The sequence below is a fragment of the Triticum aestivum genome, chromosome 1D (assembly GCF_018294505.1).
Source record: "Triticum aestivum cultivar Chinese Spring chromosome 1D, IWGSC CS RefSeq v2.1, whole genome shotgun sequence".
NCBI lineage: Eukaryota > Viridiplantae > Streptophyta > Magnoliopsida > Poales > Poaceae > Triticum > Triticum aestivum.
Window position 1 is genome coordinate 260,441,250 of NC_057796.1, and position 10,818 is coordinate 260,452,067.

Consider the following 10,818-nt stretch of genomic DNA (forward strand, 5'->3'; position numbering starts at 1 on the left):
AAAACAATAATACTTCAAGCATACTAACAAAGCAATCATGTCTTCTCAAAATAACATGGACAAAGCAAGCTATCCCTACAAAATCATATAGTCTGGCTATGCTCTATCTTCATCACACAAAATATTTAAATCATGCACAACCCCGATGACAAGCCAAGCAATTGTTTCATACTTTTTATGTTCTCAAACTTTTTCAATCTTCACGCAATACATGAGCGTGAGCCATGGACATAGCACTATATGTGGAATAGAAGGGTGGTTGTCGAGAAGACAAAAAGGAGAAGATAGTCTCACATCAACTAGGCATATCAACAGGCTATGGAGATGCCCATCAATAGATATCAATGTGAGTGAGTAGGGATTGCCATGCAACGGATGCACTAGAGCTATAAGTGTATGAAAGCTCAACAAAAGAAACTAAGTGGGTGTGCATCCAACTTGCTTGCTCACGAAGACCCAGGGCATTTTGAGGAAGCCCATCATTGGAATATACAAGCCAAGTTCTATAATGAAAGATTCCCACTAGTATATGAAAGTGACAACATAGGAGACTCTCTATCATGAAGATCATGGTGCTACTTTGAAACACAAGTGTGGTAAAAGGATAGTAGCATTGTCCCTTCTCTCTTTTTCTTTCATTTTTTTTGTGGGCCTTCTTTTTTTATGGCCTCTTTTTTATTTATTTTTTCTTTTTCGTCCGGAGTCTCATCCTGACTTGTGGGGGAATCATAGTCTCCATCATCCTTTCCTCACTGGGACAATGCTCCAATAATGATGATCATCTCACTTTTATTTACCTACAACTCATGAATTACAACTCGATACTTAGAACAAAATATAACTCTATATGAATGCCTCCGGCGGTGTACCAGGATGTGCAATGAATCAAGAGTGACATGTATGAAAGAATTATGAAGGTGGCTTTGCCACAAATACGATGTCAACTACATGATCATGCAAAGCAATATGACAATGATGGAGCGTGTCATAATAAATGGAACGGTGGAAAGTTGCATGGCAATATATCTCGGAATGGCTATGGAAATGCCATAATAGGTAGGTATGGTGGCTGTTTTGAGGAAGGTAAATGGGGGGGTTTATGGTACCGGTGAAAGTTGCGCGGTACTAGAGAGGCTAGCAATGGCGGAAGGGTGAGAGTGCGTATAATCCATGGACTCAACATTAGTCATAATTAACTCACATACTTATTGCAAAAATCTATTAGTTATTGAAACAAAGTACTACACGCATGCTCCTAGGGGTATAGATTGGTAGGAAAAGACCATCGCTCGTCCCCGACTGCCAGTCATAAGGAAGACAATCAATAATCATGCTCCAACTTCATCACATAACAGTTCACCGTACGTGCATGCTACGGGAATCACAAACTTTAACACAAGTATCTATCAAATTCACAACTACTCACTAGCATGACTCTAATATTACCATCCTCATATCTCAAAAAAATCATAATGAATCAAACTTCTCATAGTATTCAATGCACTTTATATGAAAGTTTTTATTATATCCCTTTTGGATGCCTATCATATTAGGACAAATTTTATAACCAAAGAAAATTACCATGCTGTTCTAAAAGACTCTCAAAATAATATAAGTGAAGCATGAGAGTTCATATATTTCTTCAAAATAAAACTACCGTCATGCTCTAAAAGATATAAGTGAAGCACTAGAGCAAATGACAAACTACTCCGAAAGATATAAGTGAAGATCAATGAGTAGTCGAAATTATGCAACTATGTGAAGACTCTCTAACATTTAAGAATTTTAAGATCTTGGTATTTTATTCAAACAGCAAGCAAAACAAAAGAAAATAAATGACGCTCCAAGCAAAACACATATCATGTGGTGAATAAAAATATAGCTCCAAGTAAACTTACTGATGAACGAAGACGAAAGAGGGGATGCCATCCGGGGCATCCCCAAGCTTAGGCTCTTGGTTGTCCTTGAATATTACCTTGTGGTGCCTTGGGCATCCCCAAGCTTAGGCTCTTGCCACTCCTTATTCCACAGTCCATCGAATCTTTACCCAAAACTTGGAAACTTCACAACACAAAACTTAACAGAAAACTCGTAAGCTCCGTTAGTATAAGAAAATAAATCACCACTTAGGTACTGTTGTGAACTCATTATAAATTCATATTGGTGTAATATATACTGTATTCCAACTTCTCTATGGTTCATACCCTCCGATACTACTCATAGATTCATCAAAATAAGCAAACAACACATAGAAAACAGAATCTGTCAAAAACAGAACAGTCTGTAGTAATCTGTATCAAACGTATACTTATGGAACTCCAAAAATTCTGAAATAAATTGGTGGACCTGAGGAATTTGTCTATTAATCATCTGAAAAAATAATCAACCTAAAATCATTCTCCAGTAAAAAATGGCAGCTAATCTCGCGAGCGCAAAAGTTTCTGTTTTTTACAGCAAGATCACATAGACTTCACCCAAGTCTTCCCAAAGGTTCTACTTGGCACAAACACTAATTAAAACATAAAACCAAATCTAAACAGAGGCTAGATATATTATTTATTGATAAACAGGATCAAAAATCAAGGAACAAAAATAAGATTGGGTTGCCTCCAAATCAAGTGCTAACGCTTAATGCCCCTAGCTAGGCATGATGATTTCAATGATGCTCACAAAAAAAATAAGAATTGAAACATAAAGAGAGCATCATGAAGAATATGACTAGCACATTTAAGTCTAACCCACTTCCTATGCATAGGTATTTTGTGAGCAAACAACTTATGGGAACAATAATCAACTAGCATAGGAAGGCAAAACAAGCATAACTTCAAAACTTTAAGCACATAGAGAGGAAACTTGATATTATTGCAATTCCTACAAGCATATATTCCTCCCTAATAATAATTTTCAGTATCATCATGAATGAATTCAACAATATAACTAGCACCTAAATCATTCTTTTCATGACCTACAAGCATAGAGAATTTACTACTCTCTACATAAGCAAAATTCTTCTCAATTGGAATAGTGGGAGTATCATAAGAGACTCGAATACTATAAATTGTTTCCACGTTAAAAGAGTAGTGTTCAGAAAAAGGGTAATCATAATCATGACAAGTTTTATAAATATAATCATCACTACTCTTTATAGCATAAGTATCATCACAATAATCATCATAGGTAGCAACTTTGTTCTCATCATAATCAATTGAAACCTTTTCCAAGATAGTGGAATCATTACTAAATAAAGTCATGACCTCTCCAAATCCACTTTCATAATTATCACAATAAGATTCAACATCCTCCAAAATAGTGGGATAATTACTTCATAAAGTTGACACTCTTCCAAGCCCACTTTCATCAATATAATCATCATAAGTAGGAGGCATGCTATCATCATAACAAATTTGCTCATCAAAACTTGGGAGGCTAAAAATATCATCTTCATTAACACATAGCATCCCCAAGCTTGGGACAAACATTAATTGCAGCAAATAAATTCTCAAACATGTCATTCTCATCAAACATAGCAGCCCCAAGCTTGGGCCTTTTCATATCATAAGCATAATCACTCTCGTTATTAATAGTATGGATAGCACCAATAGTATAGCAATTATCATCATCACAATGAGTAATAGGAGCAACATCATTTGGGAGGGATACCTTTTCACCTTTGCTTCTCTGTCTTTTCTTTTTCTTCGTCACATTATGTGTGGGTTTAATCCTCTTTTTGGAGCTCCTTATTAATGAGATTGGTTGAATAGAAGGCTCCTCCTCGTTACCTGATTCATCATAAGAAATAATAGGAAGATATTGGGAAGTCTCTTCCCTTTCATTAGTATTCTCTTCATCTCCTATTTGTTTTCTGGTCTTTATGTAATTGGTAATATAAGGATTTTCAATGCAATTCACCGCACAATACATAAAAATTTCTTCTAGATCAAAATCAAGAAATCTATCAAGATTAAATTTTGGAATACCCTCAGTTATACGTTTCATTTATTCATACACCAAAAGAAGACTAAGCTCTTTATGATGCTTGAGGGTAATCAAGTTATCACAATTTTTGGACACGATTTGATCATGAAACAAATAGCATTGGAGCTTTAAATGACCATGTTCATTGCAAAGTTCATAATGATGGCAGTAAATATTGAATCTTTCAGCACAATCATCTAGCCTTTCTGCAACCATTCAGTTTCCCAATACTTATGCCTCTTGCAAAATCTAACTTCCCTATTTGGTGTGTACTTGCAAGCTCTATGTATTCCGCAAAAGTTGACATGCTTATAAGAGACATTTTCATCATGACTAGTGCAATCATCATTAGTACTATGGATATTCAAAGAATTCATACTAACAACATTGCAATCATGCCCATCATTCAAATATTTAGTGCCAAACATTCTAATGCATTCTTTTTCTAACATTTTGGCACAATTATCGGAATCCTTATTTTCATGAAAGATATTACAAAGATGAAGCATAGGAGGCACCCTCAATTCCATTTTTTAGTTTTCTTTTATAGACTAAACTAGTGATAAAACAAGAAACAAAAAGATTCGATTGCAAGATCTAAATATATACCTTCAAGCACTCACCTCCCCGGCAATGGCGCCAGAAAAGAGCTTGATGTCTACTACACAACCTTCTTATTGTAGACGTTGTTGGGCCTCCAAGTGCAGAGGTTTGTAGGATAGTAGCAAATTTCCCTCAAGTGTATGACCTAAGGTTTATCAATCCGTGGGAGGTGTAGGATTAAGATGGTCTCTCTCAAACAACCCTGCAACCAAATAACAAAGAGTCTCTTGTGTCCCCAACACACCCAATACAATGGTAAATTGTATAGGTGCAGTAGTTCGGCGAAGAGATGGTGATACAGGTGCAATATGGATGATAGATATGAGTATTTGTAATCTGAAAATATAAAAACAGCAAGGTAGCAAGCGATAAAAGTGAGCGTAAACGGTATTGCAATGCTAGGAAACAAGGCTTGGGGTTCATACTTTCACTAGTGCAAGTTCTCTCAACAATAATAAAATAACTGGATCATATAACCATGTTGGGGAATGTAGTAATTTCAAAAAAAATCCTACGCATACGCAAGATCATGGTGATGCATAGCAACGAGAGGGGAGAGTGTTGTCTACGTACCCTCGTAGACCGAAAGCGGAAGCGTTAGCACAACGCAGTTGATGTAGTCGTACGTCTTCACGGTCCAACCGATCAAGTACCGAACGCACGGCACCTCTGAGTTCAGCACATGTTCAGCCCGATGACGTCCCTCGAACTCCGATCCAGCCGAGTGTTGAGGGAGAGTTTCGTCAGCACGACGGCGTGGTGACGATGATGATGTTCTACCGACGCAGGGCTTCGCCTAAGCACCGCTACGATATTATCAAGGTGGAATATGGTGGAGGGGGGCACCGCACACGGCTAAGAGATCAATGATCAATTGTTGTGTCTATGGGGTGCCCCCTACCCCCGTATATAAAGGAGCAAGGGGGGAGGCGGCCGGCCAAGGAGGAGGGCGCGCCAAGGGGGGAGTCCTACTCCCGCTGGAGTAGGACTCCTCCTTTCCTTGTTGGAGTAGGAGAGAAGGAAAGAGGGGGAGAGGGAGAAGGAAAAGGGGGCTGCACCCCTTGTCCAATTCGGACCAGAGGGGGGGGTGCGCGCCTCCTTCCTTTTGGCCTCTCTCCTCTATTCCCGTATGGCCCAATAAGGCCCAATACTTCTCCCCGACGAATTCCCGTAACTCTCCGGTACTCCGATAAATACCTAAATCACTCGGAACCTTTCCGAAGTCCGAATATAGTCGTCCAATATATCGATCTTTACATCTCAGCCATTTCGAGACTCCTCGTCATGTCCCCGATCTCATCCGGGACTCCGAACTATCTTCGGTACATCAAAACATATAAACTCATAATATAACTGTCATCGAAATGTTAAGCGTGCGGACCCTACGGGTTCGAGAACTATGTAGACATGACCGAGACACGTCTCCGGTCAATAACCAATAGCGGAACCTAGATGCTCATATTGGCTCCCACATATTCTACGAAGATCTATATCGGTCAGACCGCATAACAACATACGTTGTTCTCTTTGTCATTGGTATGTTACTTGCCCGAGATTCGATCGTCGGTATCTCAATACCTAGTTCAATCTCGTTACCAGAAGTCTCTTTACTCGTTCCGTAATACATCATCCCGCAACTAACTCATTAGTTGCTATGCTTGCAAGGCTTATAGTGATGTGCATTACCGAGTGGGCCCAGAGATACCTCTCCGACAATCGGAGTGACAAATCCTAATCTCGAAATACGCCAACCCAACAAGTAACTTCGGAGACACCTGTGGAGCACCTTTATAATCACCCAGTTACGTTGTGACGTTTGGTAGCACACAAAGTGTTCCTCCGGTAAACGGGAGTTGCATAATCTCGTAGTCATAGGAACATGTATAAGTCATGAAGAAAGCAGTAGCAACATACTAAACGATCAAGTGGTAAGCTAACAGAATGGGTCAAGTCAATCACATCATTCTCCTAATAATGTGATCCCGTTAATCAAATGACAACTCATGTCTATGGCTAGGAAACATAACCATCTTTGATCAACGAGCTAGTCTAGTAGAGGCATACTAGTGACACTCTGTTTGTCTATGTATTCACACATGTATCATGTTTCTGGTTAATACAATTCTAGCATGAATAATAAACATTTATCATGATATAAGGAAATAAATAATAACTTTATTACTGCCTCTAGGGCATATTCCATTCAAACTATCCCTCAACATGCAACAAAGAGTCACTCCAAAGTTACTAATAGCGGAGAACAAACGAAGAGATTATTGTAGGGTACGAAACCACCTCAAAGTTATCCTTTCTGATCGATCTATTCAAGAGTACGTAGTAAAATAACACGAAGCTATTCTTTCCATTCGATCTATCATAGAGTTCGTACTAGAATAACACCTTAAGACACAAATAAACCAAAACCCTAATGTCACCTAGATACTCCAATGTCACCACAAGTATCCGTGGGTATGATTATACGATATGCATCACACAATCTCAGATTCATCTATTCAACCAACACAAAGAACTTCAAAGAGTGCCCCTAAGTTTCTACCGGAGAGTCAAGACGAAAACGTGTGCCAACCCCTATGCATAAGTCCACAATGTTACGGAACCCGCAAGTTGATCACCAAAACATACATCAAGTAGATCACGTGAATATCCCATTGTCACCACAGATAAGCAAATGCAAGACATACATCAAGTGTTCTCAAATCCTTAAAGACTCAATCCAATAAGATAACTTCAAAGGGAAAACTCAATCCATTACAAGAGAGTAGAGGGGGAGAAACATCATAAGATCCAACTATAATAGCAAAGCTCATGGTACATCAAGATCGTGCCAAATCAAGAACACGAGAGAGAGAGAGAGAGAGAGAGAGAGAGATCAAACACATAACTACTGGTACATACCCTCAGCCCCGAGGGTGAACTACTCCCTCCTCGTCATGGAGAGCGCCGGGATGATGAAGATGGCCACCGGAGAGGGATCCCCCTCCGGCAGGGTGCCGGAACGGGTCTAGATTGGTTTTCGGTGGCTACAGAGGCTTGTGGCGGCAGAACTCCCGATCTAGGTTTCTTTCTAGAAGTTTGGGTATATATAAGAGGTGTTGGCGTCGGGAACAAGTCAGGGGGGTCCCCGAGGCGGCCACGAGGCAGAGGGCGCGCCCAGGGGGTAGGGCGCACCCCCACCCTCATGGTGGCCTTGGGACTCCCCTGGTCCATCTTCGATGCTCCGTGGGCTTCTTCTGGTCCAAAAATAAGCTCCGTGAAATTTCAGGTCAATTGGACTCCGTTTGGTTTTCCTTTTCTGCGATACTCAAAAACAAGGAAAAAACATAAACTGGCACTGGGCTCTAGGTTAATAGGTTAGTCCCAAAATCATATAAAATAGCATATAAATGCATATAAAACACCCTAGATGGATAATATAATAGCATGGAACAATCAAAAATTATAGATACGTTGGAGACGTATCACCTTCCACACCAAGGAGAGTCCCACCCGGACACGGGAGAGAGTCTTCGGTCTTGTATCTTCACAGCCCATCAGTCCAGCCCACGTACCATAGGCCGGACGCCTGAGGACCCCTTAATCCAGGACTCCCTCAGTAGCCCCTGAACCTGTCTTTCAAGGACGATGTGTCCGGCGCGTAGATTGTCTTCGGCATTGCAAGGCGGGTTCCTCCTCCGATTACTTCAAAGTACCTGACTTAAAGAGCAGTATTCGGCTTTCCATTTAATGTCGTGCCCATTGGCGTCCACGCCTTCATGACTTCAGCTTCCACGTGTCGAGGGAATACGAGAGGTCGGGGTATTTTTGCACATATCACCCTGATCATGTAAGAAAGGCGTCTATTTAAAGAGATTGGGATCTTCACACTACAAAAAAATACACTTCTATGATGATACGTGTTTGTCACAGTAGGTCACGTTTTCTGCCATGCATGTACATCCATGACAAATTTATGACAGAATCAAGATAGTCATACCTGTGCTGTCGTAGAAGTGTTCCATGACATTACCAAAATTATCATCACGGAAGTGTCCACTTCCATGACGATAAATTGCGCGTCACAGAAGTGCTTTCGTCAAGGGTGACCGACACGTGGCATCCACCGTAACGGAACGCCGTTAAGCTATCGGGTCAGGTTTTGGATCCGATAACCCGTTAACAGCCAGGACCAATGGGGATTTTCCACGTGTAAAATTCTGATTGGCTGATGGAAACACGTGTCAGCTCCGCGTTGGCACAGGTGTCACTCATCCAATGGGCGAGATGCGCCTATGATATGCTGACGCATGGACCGGCCCAAAAGTGGCCCATAAAGTTTAAATGGGCCGGCCCAACTGAAGGCCCACAAGATTTTGCGGTCCATAATGGGCCAGCCCAGCAAAAGGCCCACGAGATTTTTTGTATCATAATGGGCCGGCCCAGCTAAAGGCCCATGAGATTTTGCGGGCCATAATTGGCCGGCCCAGCTAAAGGCCCGCGAGATTTTGCAGACCTTAATGGGCCGGCCCAGATAAAGGCCCAACATTCTCAGTTAAGGCCCGTACGGCTAGTGTCAAATCGGCCCGTCAACTGCCTGTCCTAAACTTGTCATCATCGCGGCCCATGATCACTTCTGGCCCATTAACAGTCCGCTAAGTATATGGGCCGAATTACGGCCCGGTGTATTTCTGGCCTGTTAAAGGTCCTGCTTCATTTGGGCCCATTTACAGGCCATTGAAACTTTCGGTCCATAAACGACCGTGAAAGATTTGGGTCGGCCATGTCTGACATTCGGCCTGTTAGCGGCCCGCCATCGATTGGGCCACTTTCGGCCTATTGTGATTTTCGGCCTGTTAGCGGCCCGCCATCGATTTGGGCCACTTTCGGCCTGTTGTGATTTTCGGCATGTTAACGTCGGACAAAATCCATGGGCCATATGTGGCCCAACGTCACTCGGGCCTATTGACGGCCCATATAAAAATGACGATAATCTAGCCCGACCGAACTTTCGGCCTATTAAAGGCCCGTGTATTAGGTCGGCGCATTTACGGCCCGTCGGAATTTCGGCCTATGAAAGATCTGCATCGTAAATGGGCCCAATCTCACTTTCGGTCTTTTAAAGGCCCATGTTTTTTATGGGCTCGAGATATTTACACCTGTAAACGGCCTATTGTTACTGAGGGCCCAAATTATGTTTAGGCCTGTTAAAGGCCCACTATGGGCACAGGCCTACCAGAAAAATATGAAATCTTATGCTGATCTAGGCCCAGATATTTTTAGTGGGCTACATGCAAATTTTGGCCCATAATCGTTTTTAGCCCAATTGGAATGGGCCCGACGAATGTTGGCATGTTGGGCTCCTACAAAGCTTTCGCCCGAATACATTACTAAGATAAACCTACACTATACAAAAATAGCGTCGTAATTATTGCAGCCTTTGGCAGCAGCATAAATGTTGTATCACAACAAAAGGCCTGTTGGCATAAAGTTTACAATCCTTGCAGATAAAAGCACCATCAGATGTATAGAAGCACAGATCATTTGACCTGAGTGCTAATGTTCCAGGCTGTAGAATCTTATGGAGCAGCACGATCTTCACCTTTTTTCCGCCATTGCTCTTGAACAACGAAGCGAATGTCTGATAGTCTGGTTTCAAAACCATTCATATCTTGACGACATTTGTCAACCACTATTCTTGTTTCCAAAACGACGTCCATTAGGGATTGGACTTGTGTCTGGAGCACAGATATATCACTCTGTCTAGCAGGAAGATTTTGTTCAGTAGGCGATTTGGACGAGGTTACCTTGACAACCAACCCAGAATTACGCAGGAAGGTGCTTTTTGCACTGTTAGTGGAGAGATACTGACGCACTGCAGCAAGAGGTGACATTGTGCCTGTGGTAGCCTCGTCACCTTCAGGTGGTTGTGGCTGTTCAATCATTTTTTCCATAGCTTCCTGAAAGTTTGAACTTGTAGATTAGTGTACCAGATAAGTTACTAATGAGACAAAAACAAACAAAGTAGGTTACACGTTTATACATAACTTATTTTGGTGAACTACTGTAATACATTAGCATGTATTGTAGTGCCAACTACATAATAAAATCACTTTCGGAACATATGTCCATGTAGCATGCCTACTGTATTGTCTATTTCCTCACATTCGTTGACATCTAAGGATAAAGAGACATGGTTTAAAGTAGGATGAACATAGTATGACATCATTCATATCATGGGCAAAC